This window comes from Lepus europaeus, unplaced genomic scaffold (assembly GCF_033115175.1).
Source record: "Lepus europaeus isolate LE1 unplaced genomic scaffold, mLepTim1.pri SCAFFOLD_29, whole genome shotgun sequence".
NCBI classification, from domain to species: domain Eukaryota; kingdom Metazoa; phylum Chordata; class Mammalia; order Lagomorpha; family Leporidae; genus Lepus; species Lepus europaeus.
Window position 1 is genome coordinate 8,563,779 of NW_026909167.1, and position 17,804 is coordinate 8,581,582.

A 17,804-nucleotide genomic window follows, 5' to 3' on the forward strand; every position below is an offset into this window, starting at 1 on the left:
AAAAAGGAAATGATAAAGATCAAAACAGTCATTAAAAATATAGAGATTGGAAAATAATAGAAAGGAAGCATTTTTGTTTTTAAATCTTGACAAAACTGACAAATTCTTACATCAACTAAAAAAAAAAACTGCAAAAAAAAAAAAAACATAAAAACAAAAAACCAGAGATGAAGAAATGTTATAATTGATAGCAGTGCAAAGAATCACAACAGGCTAATATGAATAATTATGCATCAATAAAATTGATAATCTAGGGGCCGGTGCTGTGGTGCAGCAGGTTAAAGCCCTGGTCTGAAGTGCCAGCTTCCCATATGGGTGCCAGTTTGGGTCCTAGCAGCTGCACTTCTGATCACGTTCTCTGCTATGGCCTGGAAAAGCAGTGGAGGGCCCAAGTCCTTAGGCCCCCTGCACCCACGTAGGAGACCTAGAAGCTCCAGGAGTCTGACTTTGGATCAGCCCAGCTCTGGCCATTGCAGAGTTGAGTAACTCTGACTTTCAAATAAATAAATAAATCTTAAAAAACTGTATGTTTAAAAAAAGTAATGAATTTTTTAAAATATGGATAATCTATATGAAATGGATCAATTCCTAGAAACGTATAACCCACCAAGACTGAAAGTTGAAGAAATCACAGATACTAACAGATCTTAATGAGTAAAAAGACTGAGTCAGTAACACAAAGTTTTCCCTCAAAGAAAAAGCCATAGCCAAGGGGGTGTATGACTGGTGTCTACCAAACATTTGAACAACGTCATGATACTAATCCAGCAACTCTTCTAACACTTGAGGGAACGATACCTCTGTACTCACTTTATAGGGCTATCATCACCCTGACACTAAAAGAAAGGAAAATGACAGGCCAATATCTCAGATAAACAGATGGAAAATCACTCAGGAAAATACTAGCAAACAGTATTCAAGAGCACATTAAAGGGATTGTTTACCGCAATTAAGTGGCATTTGTCCCTATGTTGCAAAAATGGTTCAGCGTCTACAAACTGGTAAATATGACCCACAATAATATATGAAGAACAAAACTATAGCACATCCTTGAGATGCAGAAAACCCATCTGGTGAAGTTCAAACACATACTAATGATAAAAAAACTTTCAAGATTTTGCTATAGAAGAAGTATTTCTCAACACAATAAATGCCATTAACAAGCTCAATGCTAACACCATGGTCAGTGAAAAGTTAAAAACTTTCTCAAAATTCAAAAACAAGATAAAGATACCCACTCTCACCACTTCTACTGCATCTAGTCACATGACCTCCAGTCCAAGCATCTAGGGAAGAAAAAGATATAAAGACATGGAAATAGAAATGAAGAGATGAAATTTTCTGTTTGCTGAAAACATAACATTATATACACAAAACCAAAAAGATCATTTACCACAATTGAGTGGGAAAATGGAAGCATGATTAAATATATACAAATCAATAAATGATTCATCACATTAACAGAACAAAGGACAAAAGCATATATGTGTATGTAAATAATATCTACATATGAAGTGAACAAGAAAAAATATTTAAAAATATCAAATCCTAAAATATAAAGCTGGGGAAAAAAACCACGTGATCATCACATCAGATGGAGAAAAAGCGTTTTGATGAAATTCAATACATTTTCATGAATAAAAAGACTCTCAAGATTAAGTATCCAGGGTCCACCGCTGTGGAATAGCATGTGCTGGCATCCCATATGGGTGCCTTTTAGATTCCTGGCTGCTCCACTTCCAATTCAGCCCTTTGCTATGGCCTGGGAAAGCAGTGGAAGATGGCCCAAGTCTTTGGGCCCCTGCACCCATGTGGGAGACCTGAAAGAAGCTCCTGGCTCCTGGCCTCAGATAGGCCAAGCTCTGGCTGTTGGAACTATTTAAGGAGTGAACCACCAGATGGAAGACATCTCTCTCTCTCTCTCTCTCTCTCTTTCTCTTTCTCTCTCTCTCTGCCTCTGTCTCTCTATAACTTTGCCTTTCAAATAAATAAATAAAATCTTAAAAAAAAATTAGATGTCTAAGAAATACACCTGAACACAATGACAGTCATAAATGAAAACCCCACAGCTACCACCAGAGTCATAGTGAAAATCTGAAAGCTTTTCCTCTAAGACTTAAAAAGACAAGGATATACATTCTCATCATATCAATTGCATATAGTACTTAAATTTCTAGCTAGAATGATTAGGCAAGAAAAAGAAATAAAACCACATGAAAGTGCACAGAAGTAAAATCATCTGTTTGCTGATTACACTATCTTACAAGATGCCTAAACTATCTTTAAATATATTGCAGTATTTAAAGAGTGATATAAATATAATATAAAGGGGGGCTGGCACTGTGGCATAGCAGGTAAATCTACTGCCTGCAGTGCCAGCATCCCAAATGGGCTTCAGTTCAAGTCCCGGCTGCTCCACTTCTGATATAGCTCTCTGCTGTGGCCTGGGAAAGTAGTAGAAGACAGCCCAAGCCCTTGGGTCCCTGCACACATATGGGAGACCCAGAAGAAGCTCCTGGCTCCTGGTTTTGGATCGATGCAGCTACGGCCATTGCAGCCAACTAGGGAGTGAACCAGTGGATAAAAGACCTCTCTCTCTCTGTCTCTCCTTCTCTCTCTGTGTGATTCTGATTTTCAAGTAAATAAATGAATTTTAAAATGATAATAATAATATAAAGGGTTATAGACAAGATTACCCATAGAAAAGAAATCCAGGAAAAAACTGCAATTGAATTTCTATAGCTATAAAATAGAGTAACTATAATAAAAATCCACTTGTAGGCTAAATAGTTTGGAATAGGAACAAAAAATTAATAGAATTTGAAATATGGTCTGATTCCAAAGGCATGTGTCAGGAACCTGATCCCCAAGGCAATAATTTCAGTTCTTAGGAACAGACTAACACCAATTTTTAAAGGGCTTGAGGGTATGAGATTGTTCTCTTACTCTCTCACCATGTAATGACGTCTGTCATGTTAGGATGCAGGAATATGGCCCTTTTCAGGTGGGTCTTCTTGGCCTTGGACTTCTCTAACTCCAGACTACAAGAGATAATTTTTCATTATAAAATTATCCATTTTATGACCTTTTTATAACAACACAAAATATACAAATACATACTTTCTAATCTTTTAAAAATGTTTATTTATTTTGAAAGGCAGAGTGATAGTTGGAGACAGAGAGAGAGAGAAAAAGATCTACTATCTGCCAGTTTACTCCCCAGATGGCCACAATGGCCAGGGCTGAACCAGACAAAAACAGCAGCCTAGAACTCCATCTAGATCTTCCACATGGATGGCTGGACCCAAGTACATGGAGCATCAGTGCATCAGTAGGGAGATTGGTTGGAAGAAGAGTAGCCAGATCCAAATCAGCACTCAGATATGGGATGCCAGCATTGCAGTTGGTGGTTTAATCCATTGCACCTCACTAGCCCTGATATGTCCTAATATTTATGAAAGAGAGAAGGAAAATGCAGAAAGCTTTAGCAAACCACGAAACCAATATACTAAGCTAAAATACTTCAAAAAGTTTGCAGAAAGTAGAAGTAAACATAAGCTCACTTTGGTAAAACCATTTTTAAAATCATATGGGACCTTTTAAACTTTTTTTTAAAGACTTATTTATTTATTTATTTATTTATTTAAAGGCAGAGCTTACAGAAAGATAAGGAGACAAAGAAAAAGAGAGATCTTCCATCCATTGTTTCACTCCCCAAATTGCCTCCATGGCCAAGCTGGGCTGGTCTGAAGCCAGGAGCCAGGAGCTTCTCCCAGATCTCTCACATGGGTGTAGGGGCCCAAGGACTTGGGCCATCCTCCCCTGCTTCCCCAGGCACATTAACAGGGAGCTGGATCTGAAGTGGAACAACAGGGACTCAAACCAGCACCATATGGGATGCTGGCATTGCAGGTGGCACCTTTACCTGCTATGCCATAATGTCAACCCCTCAACTTCTTTTTGTTAAAAAAAAAAAAAAGTATCTATTTATTTTACAGGCAGCATGCTAGACAAAGAGATCGTCCATCTACTGGTTTAAAAACCAAATGTCTGCAACTACTGGAATTGGTCTAGGCTGAAGCCAGGGACCAGGAACTCTATCCAAGTCTCTCACACGGTTGGAAAAGCTCCAATTGCAGGGAGCTGAATCAGAACTGGGGCCACTGGTAACTGAACTGGCACTATCAAGTGTCCCTGTTGGTGGCTTCACCTGCTCAACACTGGCCCCTTCAATGAACTTCTTGAAAACTCCTAGTGTGAGCATTTCAAACAAAAATTTTTGCAACAAAATAACCTTATCTTTTATTTCAACTTTCCACAATCTTTTTTGACATATCCTCATACATGCAATTGGAATTACAGATAGAAAGAGAATGAGTAAATCACAAAATGTATGTTTAGCCATTGCCAAATATCCCGTGATTTGTAAACATCAATTTATAGACTGAAAACACTCAGTGACACCCTAATCTGGATAGTACAAGGAAAATGACCCTAAAAAAATCAGAAACTGAGGAATCTCATATACAAGAAAAGAGTGAGAGAAATTATAGTCCATAGTACACCAGGAACAACCAGGCATGCTGATGTCTGACTTCACCTCTGAAACAATGGAAAGACATTTGAATGAAAATATCCTCCAATCCCTGATTCATGATCTAGGAGAACTATTCTAAAATGTGAGGTGAACAGGAGTGGGCACTGTAGTACAATGCATTCAGGTGCTGAGTGGAATGCCCATTTATCCTATCTGAGGGTCTGTGTTCAAGTTCTACCTCTGCTTTTAAGGCAACTTCCTGCTAATGTGCCTAAAGAGAGGTGGCAGATGTGGGCTCAAGCACTGGATCCCTGACACCTGCACAGGAGACCTAGACTGAGGTCAAGCTTCATGGTGCTAAAGCCTGAGCTTGCCTCAGCTGTGGGACTTTGGGAATGAGCCAACAGATGGAAGACACCTCTCTTTCTCTCCCTCTCTCTATCTATGTGTGTGTGTGTGTGTGTGACTCTGCCTTTTTAAATAGACACTGAAACACGAGGTGAACAACACATGTTCTGATAAAAACAAACTACTAAATTAATCACCCGTAGACCTGCATATGAAATGCTAAAGGAAGTTCACCAGACTGAAAGGATATAATACAAAATATTAATGTGGACTTACAGGAAAGAATCATGATCATTAAAAACCATATACATGTGTGAGCATAGGGCAAGCATTGTGGTGCAGTGGGTTAGGCCACCCCCTGAAATGCCAGCATCCCATTTAAGCACTGGTTTAAGTCCTGGCTGCTCCACTTCTGGTTCAGCTCTCTGCTAATGCACCTAGGAAAAGCAATAGAAGATGGCCTGAGTACCTGGGCCATTGCCACCCAAGTGGGAAACCTGGATGGAATTCCAGGCTCCTAGCTTTGGCCTTGCCAAGCCCAGTGCCAGTCATGGTCAGCTCTTCCTCTCTCTAACTCTGCCTTTCAAATAAAAATAAAACAATAAAAAAAACTGTGAGCAAAATAAAAGGCTGTATACCTTTTTATTCTCTTAATTTTGTCAAAAGAGGAATGATTATTTGAAGAAAAACTTACACTATGTGTGACACTTATATATTGATTCACTATGTAAACATACATATAAAATCGTAGCACAATGTATAGAGGTCAAAAATGGAACTAATCTATTGAACAGCTCCTCTCCTATATTGGCTATGAAGCACTACAGTATAACTTCAAGAATACTGTGGCAAGTTATTCATAGTTTAAATCTTTGGAGGAATTAATAGCAAATTCAGGCATAATCAGGGAAAATTAATGAAACAAAGCAGTGTATGTTTTTGATAGGGCATCCACAACACAGTACTATAGGTGGGGTGGCTTTAACAACAGAAATTATTTTATCATAGTTTGGGAGGGTGAAAGTTCAAAGAACAAGTTGCCTCCAGGGTTGGTTTCTACTTTCCATTGATGCCTTTCCTTTTGGTTTGAAGGTGGCCAAATACTCACCACAACCTCTCTTGGTCTTTTCTGCAGGTTCCCTCATCCCTTGTTGTCTCTCTCACAGAATCACAAGTTGGACTGGATTAGGATCCACGTATGGGGCCTGTGCTGTGGCTTAGCAGGTTAACACCCTGGCCCGAAGTGCCGGCATCCCATATGGGTGCCAGTTCTAGTCCTGGCTGCTCCTCTTCCAATCCAGCTCTCTGCTATGGCCTGGGAAAGCAGTAGAAGATGACCGAAGTCCTTGGGCCCCTGAACCTGCGTGGGAGACCCAGAAGAAGCTCCTGGCTCCTGGCTTCAGATTAGCACAAGTCCGACCATTGTGGCCATGTGGGGAGTGCACCATCAGATGGAAGACTTCTCTCTTTTGGCCTCTCCTCTCTCTGTATAACTCTGACTTCCAAATAAATAAATAAATCTTTTTTTTTTTTTTTTTAAAAAAAGGATCCATCTATAGGCCCACAGATAACCTTCACTGCCTACTTGAAGGTATTCTCTCAAATAGTAATTTGGGGATTAGAGTGGTCATTTATAGATTTTGGAAGAAAATAATTCAGTCCATAACATAGAACTAAACAAACAAGAGAAATACCAAAATGAAATATTTAGTATATTTTATAGGTGCAGGCATTTAGCCTCATGACTAAGATGTCAATTAGAATCTCTTGGTATCACAGTGGATTCCATGGGCTTAATTCCAACTCTAGCTTCCAGGATGAGTAAGTTCTTATATGCAGTAGTGATGGTTCGAGTAATTGAGTTACAGACACCTGTGTGGAAGGCCTGCATTGAACTCCCATCATCTGACTTCAGCCTGGCCCAGTTCCACCTACTGCAGGCATTTGGAGAGTAAACTAGTGGATGGAAGATCTCTGTCTCTGAAATAAGCAAAACATTTATAAATTATTAAAAATGCTTGATGAGCCAGAAGAAAGGTAATAAAGAAAGAGGAAGAAATCAGATGAGAAAAATGGAAAACAAGTATCCATAGTATCATATGAATAATAAGGGCTCTATCTCAGCTTTCATGTTCCATAACAATGTAGCATATTCTCATCTAGGTTTCAATTTGAATTATATAACAAAATGTCTTCTTTTAAGATATTATTTATTTATTTGAGAGGCAGAGATACAGAGAGAGGGAGAAAGAGAAAGAGAGAGAAGAAGAGAGAGAGAATTTGCATCCCTAGTTCACTCCCCAAATGGCTGTAATGTCTGGAACTGAGCTGATCCAAAGCCAGGAGCAAGGAGTTCTGGGTCTCCCACACGAGTGCAGGGACCCAATGATTGGGGCCATTTTCCACTGCTTTCCCAGGCCATTAAGTAGAAAGCTGGATTCAGAAGAGGAGCAGTTGTACAAAATGTCTTTTTGATATGGCATCAGAAAGAACAGAGAACAATTTGCACCCATATTAGATAGCTCTAATGTCTTATAAGCATGCAAATTTTACCTTGCTTATGTATATTATCTGATGCTACATTATATTTATTACTATGATTTCATTTTAATTAATAAATCCCTTTGAGGACTGTATTTTGGTGTGCAGATTAATCTGCTGCCTGACATGATGGCAACAAATCCTCAGGGCCAGCACTGTGGTGTAGCAGGTAAGGCCACTGCCTGCGGTGCCCGCATCCCATATGAGCACCAGTTCTAGATGCAGCTGCTCCACTTCTGATCCAGCTCTCCGCTGTGGCCTGGAAGAGCAGTGAGAGATAGCCCAAGTCCTTGGGCTCCTGCACCCGCATGGGAGATCTGGAGGAAGCTCCTGGTTCCTGGCTTCAGATTGCCACAGCTTGGGCCATTGTGGCCAAATGAGGAGTTAACCAGTGGATGGAACACTTCTCTCTCTATCTCTCTATCTCTCTTTTTTGCCTCCCCTTCTATCTCTGTGTAACTCTGATTTACAAATAAATAAATAAATCTTTAAAAAATAATAATAAACCCTCATAAATTTCCTAAAATACATGGATGAAAGCAAGTAATGAATTTACTGGAGATATACTCACTTTCCTTTGTCTTAGAAACATGCACAGATCTCTGGAATCATATCTGGAAGAAAACGTGAATGGAGGGAGTTCAAAGAGAAGTGACTGGGCTTGATTCTAGATTCTACTGTGAAAAGTAAGATCATGATAGAAATGACTTGAGAATAGTGGACACGTTAGAAAAAAAAAAAAAAAACAAAATCAGATTCTCCATGGGGGAAGATTTTCTTCCACATTAGAGAGACAGGAAAATGCTCCCTGAAAGAACACTCATAATTATATTACTCAATAGATATTAAATACATTAACTAAAGGTTAATGAAAATATTTATTTGCTATTGATTTTCTATAAAAAATGCTGCAAAGAAATGTTATAATTTTGGCTGGCGCCGTGGCTCAACAGGCTAATCCTCTGCCTTGCGGCGCCGGCACACCGGGTTCTAGTCCCGGTCGGGGCACCGATCCTGTCCCGGTTGCCCCTCTTCCAGGCCAGCTCTCTGCTGTGGCCAGGGAGTGCAGTGGAGGATGGCCCAAGTTCTTGGGCCCTGCACCCCATGGGAGACCAGGAGAAGCACCTGGCTCCTGCCATCGGAACAGCGCGGTGCGCCAGCCGCAGCGCGCTACCGCGGCGGCCATTAGAGGGTGAACCAACGGCAAAGGAAGACCTTTCTCTCTGTCTCTCTCTCTCACTGTCCACTCTGCCTGTCAAAAATTTAAAAAAAAAAAAAAAAGAAATGTTATAATTTTGAGAATTATTATCCAAATAAATTATAGTATAACATAGAAACAATAAACATGGTGTGACTAAAATTCATACCACAGAAAATATTGGGTAGAATTAGCCATTTTTCTAATGATACAAATCAAATGTTCCACAAAGGAGTCCATATTAGTGCTTCCCATAGAACTTCTCTTGCTTTTATTCATCTAATATTCCATAGAAAGTATGACTCTTAAAACCGATGTGTGTTTTTCCAGGAGTCAGGAGCTTCTTTTGGTCTCCCACATGGGTGTAGGTCCCTAAGCACCTGGGCCATCCTCCAGTGCCGTCATGGGCACATCTGCAGGAAGCTGGATCAGACATGGAGCAGCTGGGACTCAACTGGTGCTCATATGGGATCCCGGTGCCACAGGTGGCAGCTTTACCTACTTCGCCACAGTGTTTGCCCTACTACACTTTGCAAGTAATCGCTCTAAATAGCATACCTTTTTGTATTCACACCTTTATGTATTCCTTCCCAACAATATTGGCTTTGTCATTTTACTTGCTTTAGTCCATGGAACAGCAGGAAATATGATACAAGGTTTTTGTTTTGTTGTTGTTGTTTAGGATTTATTTATTTTACTCAAAAGTCAGAGTTACACAGAGATAGGAGAGACAGAGAAAGAGGAGAGAGAGAGAGAGAGAGAGATCTTCCATCTGCTGGTTCACTCCCCAATTGGCTGCAACAGCCGAAGCTGTGTCACTCTGAAGCCAGGAGCCAGGAGGTTCTTCAAGGTCTCCCATGTGGGTGCAGGGGCCCAAGGACTTGGGATATCTTCTACTGCTTCCTTAGGCCATCAGCAGGGAGCTGGATTGGAAGTGGACACAATTGGGATGCCATCACTGCAGGAGGCGGTGTTATCCACTAAGCCACAACACTAGCCCCGATACAAAGTTTTAAAAATTAACTGCTTACTGGGGTTTGCTTTACTGGACATAATTACCTTGTGAAAAAGCCTGGGAGTTGCCTGTTGGAGACTCAGGACCCAGCTGAGATATAGTGGCAATCACCAGACACATGAGTGAAGCCATCTGCAAGGCACTAGCCTCAGTACAGGCCCCAGATGACTTACCCCTCATTTGTGTGCTCCCTTCAGCAGTGCATATATTAACCCTCATTTGTGATCCCAGGCAACACCTACACAGGAAGTACCTACCTAAGCCCATCTCAAAATGTTGAATTAGGATTGTAAATATAGGGGTTATACTTTAAACTTGCAAGTTTTCTGTGAACTTGTAGCAAATAAAATGCTGGAGGAGATATAAAATTTGGGACATGCTCAATTGGACTTGCCTCAAATGGTGAAGGTAGAAACGTGCCAGGGGATTCCAATACAATCCCATCAAGGTGATATGTACCAATGCCATCTCACTAGTCCAAGTGATCAATTTCAGTTCACAATTGATCACACTAAGTCTAAGAGTCAAAGGGATCACACAAACACAACTAGTGCCTGCTAATACTAACTGATAGAATCAAAAAGGGAGAGAACGATCCAACATGGGAAGCAGGATACACAGCAGACTCATAGAATGGCAGATGTCCTAAACAGCACTCTGGCCTCAGAATCAGCCCGTAAGGCAATTGGATCTGGCTGAAGAGCCCATGAGAGTATTTTAGGCATGGAAAGCCAAGACACTCTGGCAAAACAAAAGACCTAAGTGAAAGGTCTCTGCGAGTGAGATCCCAGTGGAAAACACAGGCCATCAGAGAAGGAGGTACCTTTCTCTGAAGGAAGGAGAGGACTTCCACTTTGACTATGACCCTGTCGGAATAAGATCAGAGTTGGTGAACTCAACTGGCTTCCATAGCCTTGGCAACTCATGACAAGAGCCTAGGGAGATTACTGACGCCATAAACAAGAGTGTCAATTTGTTAAGTCAACAACAGGAGTCACTGTGTACTTACTTCTCATGTGGGATCTGTCCTTAATGTGTTGTCCAATGTGAAGTAATGCTATAATTAGTACTGAAACAGTATTTTATACTTTGTGTTTCTGTGTGGGTGCAAACTGATGAAATCTTTACTTAATATATACTAAATTGATCTTCTGTATATAAAGATAATTGAAAATGAATCTTGATGTTAATGGAATGGGAGAGTGAGCAGGGGATGGGAGGGGTGCAAGTGGGAGGGAAATTATGGGGGGGGAGCCATTGTAATCCATAAACTGTACTTTGGAAATTTATATTTACTAAATAAAAAGTTAAAAAAAATTTAAAAATGCTGTTATGTTTTGGTGAGAAAAAGAACTGAATTATATGCCAAATATAGTGATCAGAACTTCATGACCACACACAGATATATTCATGAGCATGAGCCACACCAACCAGAGGGATGTCAGGAGGGTCACTGCCACATACTTGTCTGCAGATCATAAGACTATGCTCCAGGGGCTGGCGCTGTGGTGTAGCAGGTAAAGCTGCTGTCTGCAATGCTGGCATCCCATATGGGCACCAGTTCTAATCCTGGCTGCTCCACTTCCAATCCATCTCTCTGCTATGGCCTGGGAAAGCAGTAGAAGGTGGCCCAAGTCCTTGGGCCCCTGCTCCTGAGAGGGATACCTGGAAGAAACTCCTGGCTTCTAGCTTCATGTCGGCACAGCTCCAGCCTGTGGCCTTTTGGGAACTGAACCAGTGGATGGAAGACTTCTCTCTCTCTGCCTCTCTGTAACTCTGCCTTTCATATAAATGAACTAATTTTAAAAAAGACTATGCTTCAATTTTTACAAATATTTTATATTGTATGTCATTTCACTTGTATTTATCAAAATAATTAATAAAGTGATTGCCATTTTAAACATTTGAAAAAAGTTTAATATTAAATGTCTATAGAATTTATGACTATCAAGCATTGATAACTAGAAGTAAGTGAGAAAAACTTGTATTATAAACCTTTGGGGCTCACACAATCCGTATACAGTATGGGGAGAAAGGATAAGGATAGCCATGGTCAAGTCAAAGTCTCTTTAAACAGTTCTAGATTGACTGTGACTCCTAAAAATCAACCTCAAAACTAAACATGACTTTTGAATTAGTTGTGGCAAGACAAATAGCACTACTCAAATCTAAGAGTGTCTGATAAACACAAATCATGTAACACTTATCTCCTAAAAATCTCCTTTGTTCCATCTCTCCTATCAGGCAGACAGATCCTTATCACCTCTCCTGTCCTGCCAGGAAGGACTCTCAGGGCAGAGGGGGCATCAGCACATCTCTATACCAACTGTGGTTATAGACTAGGCTTCAGAGAGCTCCAGCTCTGGAAATAATGGAAGCAGAATGAAGTCCTGAGAATGGGTTTGGGGCAAAATAGATAGACTCTCAGATAGGACAAATTACCCGCTCCATTGCAGGCAGCACTTTCAAGTCCCTTCCAATAAGTAACATTTCCTAGGGCCTTGCTTCTCACAGATCATACAAACTATCCAATGTCACCCAGTCTGTAGTAGCTTATGCATGAGCTAAGATAGCATCACTCATATCTCTGGGCAGTAGGATGCATGGTTGCCTCAGCCATACCATGCTAGGATTCATCTTTAAAAGGGATTCATTTGTTCACCTGTGAAGCATTAAGCAGGTGTGGAACAAAGGGTTATCCTTTCAGGTGGATTTCTACTCATGAAATCATTCTCCCATACAGCAAACTACTTTTTTCTAAAGAAAATAGGATCATCCTTCAGCACTCTAATTTCCCTTAGAGATCCAGTATTCTTGGAAACTAGCATCTGTGTGACTATAAACCCATAAAACGTTATGGGCAGGATACACAGTGCAGCAGGGGGCAGGAAGTTTCACTTGCTGAGGAGACGCAACAAGCCCCACAAATACAACTACACTCTTGTGAACAGCCTGTACATAGGCGCACAATGATTTCTCTGGGAAATCAGCGCTATGTCACTGGTACTGGGAATGCCTTCAAGTTACAGATGGATAAATCAATACCATATAGGTCAGTAACAAGATCCTCTCGTGGCTGAGCTGGAACTAGACTCACTCCAAACACCTCCCAGCTCATACAATCTGCAGGTGCTCCTTGCTCCACTGCCACCTTGACCACATCAATATGGAACTTGTGAAATCAGATTCTGCATGATGGAAGAACACAGGCCTTCTAGCAAAGCACCTACCTCCAGCAGAGTAATCACTCAAAGCTCAGCCCATGGTGGGCTTCCTCACCCTCAGACCTTAGGTTCTAATGACTGTGCTGTTCCCCACAGGCCCAGAGCTGTGGCAAGCAACTCCCTATCAGCCCTCACCCACCTGAGAACCATGGATGCTTCTGCTCCCAACAAGAGGAAAACAAACGTTCTACTCCCCAGGATCCTTGTGGTCTGTGGATCCCATCTTTCCCTCTGGCACTTACCTTCAGGAACACAGAATACAGTCAGTGCCTTTGAATCAGCATCAGGAGGGTTGCAGGGCCTAGAATTTCAGGGAAGAGAGGACAGGAGTGAGCAACATAACCCACACTGAGAAAGACCTGAAAAATCCCTTCCCATGGATCTCTGCTGGTGCTGTAATGGAAGGGAGAGGCTTCATTTCCCCTAGGCCTCTGCACCCCTTCACAAAGAAACAAGAAAATGATGTGTCTATTTCCTGGGCACTCAGCCCTGCTACCTTGAAACCAGATGCGATGTATCAGAATTGGCATCTATCTGCCAACCATGTAGAATTCTAGTGACTAATTTATGGATTCACAAGCTTACATTTTAAAGGAATAGAGAAATTTTACTGTGGACAGTGGTGATCACTGTCATTATATTTAATTTTTAGTTCTGACAATTGTACTGTATTTATATAACACATATGTATTTATTGTAGATCTTCTATAAAGCATGGGGAAAATTGCAATGAATATTTTACTTTAAGATATTTGAACAAGAAATTGATATTACTATGGCAACTCATGCCTAACCTTTAAAAAGATGCTTGCCTAGCAGAGATGGTAAGAAATGTAGACAAGAAACCAAAAAAAGCTAAAAATGATGACCATGACAAGACAAAGAATGAGAGAAAACTAAACAGTTCTGGAAAAGGGTCAGAGATAGATATCACAAAGTGAGGGTCACACTGAGCTAAAAACTAAAGGTAAAATTCACAGGCTGCTTCAGGAGTACATTTACATAGCTTTCAAATGCTTAAACTATATGAGACTGCCCACTCAGATTGTGCCACCTTTTACATTTTACTATTGGTGGTTTGCAGAACAATAAATCCATTCCTCCTTCATATTGACTACACCTAGTTATAGTAATTAAATGGTTTTTAAAGTTTTACATTCCTGTATATGCAAAGATTTGTTTTATTGATATGCAGTAAAGGCATAGAAATTTTTTAAAAAATAAAAATATGCTTGCTCTAATCTATTAAATAACTTATGAGTCTTCCATGAATCATATTCGAGAGTTGGGAAAACTCTTCTATTGCATACGCTGGAATAAGATACTGGGTCCTAAGGCGCGTGCCTCCCAAATTCATTGTACAAATACAAAAATTACAACGTCTGGTAGCTACTTGCCTAGGAACTCCTGAAATACTTCTGTTCCTCTCTGTAACAAATCCTCCCTTATCCTTTTGAGAGCAGGACCTCTACTTTCCCTGACATTTGCTGCTTTGTGCCACCCACTAGGCAAGGAGGTCAAACAGAATTCCATGGATCTCCCAATACTAAAGAAGCTCCTCTCCAAATAGAGATGGGCATGGCTCCTGTGGTCAGGGCTGATATGTTCTTGAGTGGGAGTGTGATGTGCTAACTCTTGGTTAACAACCTACCCATGGTTTCCTCTATACCTAAGATATCATTTGCACTGTTCAAATTCCTGTGGCTTGTTCGACTCCACCCTTGCTCTACAGTGACTTTATTTTACAAATTAAGGAATGAGTCTCAAACATCTAAGCCTAGACACCTGCATCTCAGACCAGAGAAACAACCCTGCCATGAATATATAGAGCTCAAAGTTATACTCCTTGAAATAGAAAATGAACTTGCAGGTATCAAAGAGCTAGTCTATACCAAAGAGCATTTGGTCCTTATGTCCTTTCCTAGGAATGGTTCCTCCTATTTAGGTGGTCATACACCTCTGCCACCAGGAGCTGCTCATACTAGGATTGGAGGTGTGGACTCTGTAAGAATTCCTGAGAATACAGAAAGTAGGAAGCCTGCACTCACTGATAGTTCGCTGTCCTTAGGCACTCACTTTCTCTGTGTCCAAGCTGTATACTCCATATGTTGACTGGACTTCACATTTGGAGGATTTATCTTTTCCTGAATGCAGAAGAATGACTAGTCCCTGTTATAAAGATACAAGGACTGCCAATCAGGGAGCAGGATTGACAAATGCAGAATCCAACAAAGATTAAGAGCTAAGGGCAATCTTTTCTGATCACCACTACTAAAAATATTTAGAAATTTACCTGTGCTGTCTGGCCATGTTTGGTTTGGTATTTATTTATTTTATGAATATATTTTTTAAACAGATATTCAGATAAAATTAATATTACCTTTCCTCACAACCTGTGTCCTGAATCAATCATTGTGATGTACAGTTTACATCCTCCTATCACTTTTCTCTTATATTTATATCCACATGTCTATAGAAATATGCAATGAAGGGAAGATAGATTTCATGTGGATTTGAGTTTGGAATACAATATAAAAATACATAAAACTCTGAAATAATCTAATATATAATACATATCTTTAAAAATATCAAATTATATAACTTTCTTACGCAGTATAATTGAGTTATGACTATAGCTCACTTATCATGGAATTCATGAACTAAATGTATACATATAAATCATTGCTTTCCAGTAATTGGTAGCCATCTCTGCTGCCAATTTAGAACTCTTTAACACCTCTAAAAGAAAGTAGGAGGTGGGGCAGTTGGCCTAGTGCTCAACATGCTGCTGGGGACACCCAGATCACATAGTACCAGGGTTTGAGTGCCATTTCCACTCCTGGTTGCATTCTAGTTTCCTGCTAGTGGAAACCCTGGGGACACATACAGCAGGCAATGGCTCAAGTGATTGGGAACCTTAAACCATTTGGAGACCTGGATTTAGTTCCCAGCTTGCAGCTTTTTAAAATATGTTTTTAAAAAATAATCAATTTGTTTAAAAAAATTAAAAAACAGAGGAAGAGAAATTGTCCCCTCAGTAGTTCACTCACCAAATACCTACTATATCTAAGACTGGGCAGGCTGAAGCCAGAAACCTTAGATCTCAATCTGTGTTTCCATGCAGGTTGCAGGAACCCATGTACTTAATAAACATCACCTACTTCCATCACCTATTGCCTCCCATGGTGTGCACCGGCAAGAATATGGAATTGGAAAGGCGAGGTTTAAACTCAGCTACTCCTATGTGGAATGTAGCTATCCAAACTATGTAACTACTGCACCAATCACCCATCTCAGCATAAAAATTTTATATTGGAGTATCAGGTGGATATTACCTGCTTTCCTCTCATGGAAAACATTTAGAAACAGTAAATAAACCTTTGAAATATCAATTTTTCCTTGGGAGAAAATAGTTCATAGTATTGTGAGTTTCAGGGTAGAAGTTGGCATTTAGCAATTGGAGAAATCTCTGGACATTTATGGGTTTGTTGCCAGACTTAGTGCTCTGGATTGGAAATGATTTATTCCCTCTGAAACTCATGGGGAAATTTAATCCCAATTATAAGATATTAAAAAGTGGGTTCAGGGGCTGGCACTGTGGCCTAGCAGGTAAAGCCACAGCCTGCAGTGCCAGCATCCCACATGGTCACCAATCCAGCTCTCTATTATGGCCTGGGAAAGCAGTAGAGGATGGCCCAAGTCCTTGGGTTTGGCCTCTGCACCTGCGTGAGAGACCCAGAAGCTCCTGGCTCCTGGCTTTGGATCAGCCCAGCCCTGGCCATTGTGGCAATTGGGGTAGTAAATCAACAAACAGAAGACCTCTCTCTCTCTCTCTCTCTGCCTGTCTGCCTCTCTGCCTCCCCTTTTCTCTGTGTGTAACTCAGGCCTTCAAATAAATAAATGAATCTTGAAAGGGGGTGGGGTCTAGGTCAGACTTTATAAGAGGTAATTAGGATAAATCCACTCACGTGATTAATGGGTTAATGGCTGATCTCCGGGGTCTGCCATGAAATCCACTTTAATTGGCCTCTCTCTCCCTCCCTGAATTTGTCCCTGTGCCACCTCAGGGCTCTGCCAACATAAGGACACTGCCAGACGCTGCTCAACCTCGGACCAAAACCTTGAACCAAATAAACCGTTTCTACCGCCCACCAGCATGGGACGCTGTGCTCAGGTAACAGGAAAAGGACTCAGTGCCCCAGGAAGAGCTACTCCGAGAGAACCCGGTGGCGTACCTGAGACTCCACTCTCCGTGTAGTTAGAAAAGTCAGGGGAATCAGGGCACCCTGGGCAGAAAGAGGGGCAGGAGGACCCGCAGACCACAGCTCCTCCCCTCAGTGCAGTCCACGGTCTCCCTGAGGGCCGTCCCGCCCTAACTGCACAAACAGGGCAGACCTGGGGCTGCGGTCCCTGGGCTGAGCCCGCACGGGCAGAAGCCCGGGTCCTGGCCACCAGCGCAGCTCCCACCCGGTGGGCCCCACACTCACCATTTCGTCACTTCCAAGGCATTCTGGGGTCCTTGGGCGGCTCCTGCGGTGAAGAAGTTCACACAGCGCAGCCACTGAGGCACCCGAGCCCACTCAGCAGCAGCACCGGGGACCCCTCCCAGCGCTGCCACAAAGAAAGGTCCCGCGGGGTTCCGCAGGGTCGCCCTGACGTGCCTGATTGGACAGTTGCCGCAGCCGGCCGCGCGACATCACAGAAGGTGCAGCCAATCAGAATCCGCTAGGCTGGGGTGGTTCCTTGGGGCGGTGCCTGGTAACAGGGGAGGTGGGGCTCAGACTGAAGCTGCCTTCTTCTCCTGCCCAGGTGCTCCGGCAGCAGGGGGCGCTTTCCCTGCTCTGGTGACCTCGGCTTCTGGGCGCCCTCAGCTGTCTGTGGTCCTGCTGGATCCTGTGAGCCCAAGCTTGCTTCCTGAGAGCTGCAGTTCACAAGATGCTT

General features: G+C 41.8%; 1 long non-coding RNA gene across 1 annotated transcript; it reads right to left on the reverse strand.

The window, feature by feature from the left end:
* Nucleotides 1–1,235: 1,235 nt before the first annotated feature.
* On the reverse strand, nt 1,236–17,490 carry LOC133754862 (uncharacterized). The gene is made up of 4 exons (XR_009865311.1): nt 17,351–17,490; nt 13,106–13,164; nt 2,955–3,041; nt 1,236–1,286 (listed from the first exon to the last, which is right to left on the reverse strand). It is a non-coding gene; the product is annotated as an uncharacterized LOC133754862 (long non-coding RNA).
* Nucleotides 17,491–17,804: the final 314 nt, after the last annotated feature.